This window comes from Hyla sarda, chromosome 4 (genome assembly GCF_029499605.1).
Source record: "Hyla sarda isolate aHylSar1 chromosome 4, aHylSar1.hap1, whole genome shotgun sequence".
In the NCBI taxonomy this organism is placed as follows: Eukaryota; Metazoa; Chordata; class Amphibia; order Anura; family Hylidae; genus Hyla; species Hyla sarda.
The window spans coordinates 400,007,078-400,013,077 of NC_079192.1; the positions used below are offsets into that span (position 1 = coordinate 400,007,078).

Here is a 6,000-nt window from a genome sequence, read left to right on the forward strand (position 1 = left end):
GCTTCCTTAAAGAGGATCTGTGGCTAACTGAATTAAATTAATTTACATACATTAAATAGCTTAGGATGCCCTGATCACATGCCTTTTTTACAATTTCTTGATACACCCTTCCGTTCCAGAGATATAGGGGTTTATAGATTGACTGACAATCCAGGGAATCAGTCAGAGGGGCGGGAACTTAATGTTAATAATGAGAGTGACTAAGCAAGTGATGGGCAGGATTATATAGTCAGAGATGTTAATGTTGTACATTGAGGGGCATGTATGCCTAATACACCCCCCCCCCCTGACTGTGTAATCCGCCCATCACCTGATATGACCTTCCTTTTATTAAAAGTTTCCGCCCATTTGACTAATTCTCAGAATTATCATACAAACTATAAACTCCCATATCTCAGGAATGGGAGGGTGTATCAAGAAACTGTAAGAAGGTGTGTGATCAGGGTATCCTATTCTATTTATTGATAGTGCTATCTAATTTTTTAGGGGTTGGTCACAGATTCTCTTTAACATACGCGCTGCATCCCCGATCGTTAAGGACTCAGGGCGTACCTGTACGCCCTGGTCCGGTATAACCGTCGGAGAACGGGTTAAACCTGGTGGGTTCCAGTTGCTACCAAAGTTGCGACCAAAGGTGATTGCGGCGTCTAAAACAAAACTTAAAAAATCCCGGCAGCTCAGCGGAGGTGATCAAGACTATCTCGTCAAAATCGCGATGGCCCGATCAGCTTACCAGACGACGGGAGGGTCCTCACCTGCCTCTCAGTTGTCTGATTGGCGATCTATTGCTCCATGCCTCCATTGCTCCATTGCTAGAGCAGCAGATCGCCGGTTAAACTGATCAGTGCTTTTCAATGGCATAGCACTTATCAGTGTATGCAATCAGAAGATTGCTAGAAAAAAAAAAGTGTATACATTTTTTTTAATAAAAGTTAATTAACCCCTTCCCTTTAAAAGTTTAAATCACACCCCTTTTCCCATTTTTTTTATAAAATAATGTAATAAAGAATAAAAAATAATCACACGTAAAAAAAATATCAAAATCCAAAATTGTGCATTTTTGGTCACTTCATATACCATAAAAATATTAATAAAAAGCGATCAAAAAATCCCATCAAAACAAAAATGGTACTGATAAAAACTACAGATGATGGTGGAAAAAATGAGCCCTCATACCACCCCGTACACAGAAAACTAAAAAAGTTATAGGGGTCATAAAATGCCAATTTTAAACTAACTTATTTTAAATTAAGTATTAAAATAAATTGGGTATCCTTGTAACCGTATGGACCTACAGAATATAGATAAGGTGTCATTTTTACCAAATATTGCACTGCGTAGAAACGGGAGCCCCCAAAATTTGCAAAAATTGCGTTTTTTTTTTATTTCATCCCACAAATAATTTTTTTTTTGTTTCACTGCAGGTTATATTGTAAAACTGTCATTGCAAACTACATGCGAAAAACAAGCCCTTATAGGGTCTGTAGGTGCAAAATTTTAAGCGTTATGATTTTTAGAAGGGAAGGAGAAAAAGCAAAAAGTCCTTAAAGGGTGACTCTCATTAAAACAAATTTTTGCTATTGCACTCCTTATGGTAAATAAAAAATATTTCTAATATACTTTGTTTAAAAAAAAAGTTTTCTATGTTTTATTTGTGCTTAAAAAAGCTCAAGAGCACATTTTCCCCTCATCTCGTACACAAACTTTGGACCGAAGCCCAAACACAGGAAGGGCAGTCTGGAGTGCTGAGGAGGGGGTCCAGCCTCATCCAATCATAGCTCCTCTCACACTTAACTGCCATATGCTGTTGGTTGGACCCGCCCTCCCCTCAGCACTCCAGGCTGCACTTTCTGTGTTTGGGCTTCGGTCCCAAGTCTGTGTATGAGATGGGGGAAAATATGCTCTTGAGCTTTTTTAAGCACAAATAAAACATAGAAAACTTCCTTTTTTAAAAACAAAGTATATTAGAAATATTTTTTATTTACCATAAGGAGTGTAATAGCAAAAATTTGTTTTAATGAGAGTGCCCATTTAAGGTAAAAATAGGCCGAGTCCCTAAGGGGTCAATATGCCTGTATGTAATTTTTTGGTGCACAATCGCAGCTAAAAAAAATGGCACAAAATGGCAAATGGTAACACCCTGACTCTCGCTTGGTTGACATATACAACCATGTTCCCTATCGTTCCACACTGGACACCTCTTACAACCCTTACTAAGCCAGCTCCATACCTGCTCCCTCATAGCAGATCAAGTTTCCCACCACCTTGGACGGAAGCCCAGAAATTAGAGCATATTTAAGACATTCGGTAGACCACTAAAAAGGGACATTTCATAAAGATACGTTATATTTATTCATTCTTAAACCCTGTTTTCACAGATGTAGGAAACATTCCGTATATGAGCCCAGCGACCATAGACCCCACCACTAACACGCTAAGCGGCATTACCGTATCTCTTTAATCTTGATGAAGCGTTAGTATGACACACGTTGGCTTTATTTAAGGACTGAAGAGGATAAATACAGAAAGAAAAATAAATGAACCCCTAATAAGATGGCAGCCAATTTCCCAGTCCAGTAATTTGTCTGTTTATACTAGTCCAATACAATCGGCTCCTTATGACTTGAGTTATGACAGATATTCTATCATAGCCGAACAGTTATGATTTATGAGATTAAGGAATGAACGCGATTCATAGCTATAAATTATTACGGTGACTAAGGCGGCTGGTGCCAGTGAATGGAGGCATTGTGGCTGCAGCGAGATGGAGCAAGTAGAAGAGGCTTTGTTTCAACTAATAACCTGAATTATGGCAAAGTGGGGATTTGTTAAGGGATTATGTGTTTTATAATACAATTTATTATGTCATTATCCATCATCACTTTAGGAAGAAGAGTGAACGACGGCACAAAGATCACAGGAGTGGAGCCGAAACATTTTCACCATCTCTTGGGTCCCTCTGAGGTTTAAAATATTAACAAACATATAAGCAAATAATAAATGAAATGAGATATAAAGACACTTTAAACTGTGGAGGTATATTGGCTATATGGGCATCTTTATAGATAAACTTATAAATTAGACTAAACAGGTGTAACATACAATAGACCCACCATAAGAGAAGAGGTACCTGAATTTATACCTGTCCACACACTAATATGGGCAACATACCTCTACTAATAAAAGGGTCATAATATAAATATATACTCTTTCTCTGGCCAATTTATTAGGTATTTATTAATACTGGGTTGGACTCCCTTTGGCCTCCATTCTTCTTCTGGCATACTTTCTACTGGAAACATTCCTCAGAGATTTTGCTCTATACGGACATGATGACATCACACAGTTCCTCCATATGGACATGATGACATCACACAGTTCCTCCATACGGACATGATGACATCACACAGTTCCTCCATATGGACATGATGACATCACACAGTTCCTCCATATGGACATGATGACATCACACAGTTCCTCCATATGGACATGATGACATCACACAGTTCCTCCATATGGACATGATGACATCACACAGTTCCTCCATATGGACATGATGACATCACACAGTTCCTCTATATGGACATGATGACATCACACAGTTCCTCCATATGGACATGATGACATCACACAGTTCCTCCATATGGACATGATGACATCACACAGTTCTGCCATATGGACATGATGACATCACACAGTTCCTCTATATGGACATGATGACATCACACAGTTCCTCCATATGGACATGATGACATCACACAGTTCCTCCATATAGACATGATGACATCATACAGTTCCTCCATATGGACATGATGACATCACACAGTTCCTCCATATGGACATGATGACATCACACAGTTCCTCTATATGGACATGATGACATCACACAGTTCCTCCATATAGACATGATGACATCACACAGTTCCTCCATATGGACATGATGACATCACACAGTTCCTCAATATGGACATGATGACATCACACAGTTCCTCCATATGGACATGATGACATCACACAGTTCCTCTATATGGACATGATGACATCACACAGTTCCTCCATATGGACATGATGACATCACACAGTTCCTCCATATAGACATGATGACATCACACAGTTCTGCCATATGGACATGATGACATCACACAGTTCCTCTATATGGACATGATGACATCACACAGTTCCTCCATATGGACATGATGACATCACACAGTTCCTCCATATAGACATGATGACATCATACAGTTCCTCCATATGGACATGATGACATCACACAGTTCCTCCATATGGACATGATGACATCACACAGTTCCTCCATATGGACATGATGACATCACACAGTTCCTCCACATAGACATGATGACATCACACAGTTCCTCCATATGGACATGATGACATCACACAGTTCCTCCATATGGACATGATGACATCACACAGTTCCTCCATATGGACATGATGACATCACACAGTTCCTCCATATGGACATGATGACATCACACAGTTCCTCCATATGGACATGATGACATCACACAGTTCCTCTATATGGACATGATGACATCACACAGTTCCTCCATATGGACATGATGACATCACACAGTTCCTCCATATAGACATGATGACATCACACAGTTCTGCCATATGGACATGATGACATCACACAGTTCCTCTATATGGACATGATGACATCACACAGTTCCTCCATATGGACATGATGACATCACACAGTTCCTCCATATAGACATGATGACATCACACAGTTCCTCCATACGGACATGATGACATCATACAGTTCCTCCATATGGACATGATGACATCACACAGTTTCTCCATATAGACATGATGACATCACACAGTTCCTCCATATAGACATGATGACATCACACAGTTCCTCCATATGGACATGATGACATCACACAGTTCCTCCATATGGACATGATGACATCACACAGTTCCTCCATATGGACATGATGACATCACACAGTTCCTCTATATGAACATAATGACATCACACAGTTCCTCCATATGGACATGATGACATCACACAGTTCCTCCATATTGACATGATGACATCACACAGTTCCTCCATATGGACATGATGACATCACACAGTTCCTCCACATGGACATGATGACATCACACAGTTCCTCCATATGGACATGATGACATCACACAGTTCCTCCATATGGACATGATGACATCACACAGTTCCTCCATATGGACATGATGACATCACACAGTTCCTCTATATGGACATGATGACATCACACAGTTCCTCCATATGGACATGATGACATCACACAGTTCCTCCATATAGACATGATGACATCACACAGTTCTGCCATATGGACATGATGACATCACACAGTTCCTCTATATGGACATGATAGGTACCTGAATTTATACCTGTCCACACACTAATATGGGCAACATACCTCTACTAATAAAAGGGTCATAATATAAATATATACTCTTTCTCTGGCCAATTTATTAGGTATTTATTAATACTGGGTTGGACTCCCTTTGGCCTCCATTCTTCTTCTGGCATACTTTCTACTGGAAACATTCCTCAGAGATTTTGCTCTATACGGACATGATGACATCACACAGTTCCTCCATATGGACATGATGACATCACACAGTTCCTCCATACGGACATGATGACATCACACAGTTCCTCCATATGGACATGATGACATCACACAGTTCCTCCATATGGACATGATGACATCACACAGTTCCTCCATATGGACATGATGACATCACACAGTTCCTCCATATGGACATGATGACATCACACAGTTCCTCCATATGGACATGATGACATCACACAGTTCCTCCATATGGACATGATGACATCACACAGTTCCTCCATATGGACATGATGACATCACACAGTTCCTCCATATAGACATGATGACATCACACAGTTCTGCCATATGGACATGATGACATCACACAGTTCCTCTATATGGACATGATGACATCACACAGTTCCTCCATATG

General features: G+C 40.0%; 1 long non-coding RNA gene across 1 annotated transcript in view; it reads left to right on the forward strand.

Moving 5' to 3' along the window:
- Positions 1-3,091, forward strand: part of LOC130267473 (uncharacterized) — a 166,346-nt gene extending 163,255 nt beyond the window's left edge. Inside the window, exon 3 of the long non-coding RNA XR_008843204.1 lies at positions 2,888-3,091. This is a non-coding gene — a long non-coding RNA (uncharacterized LOC130267473). The remainder of the gene's footprint in view (positions 1-2,887) is intronic.
- Positions 3,092-6,000: the final 2,909 nt, after the last annotated feature.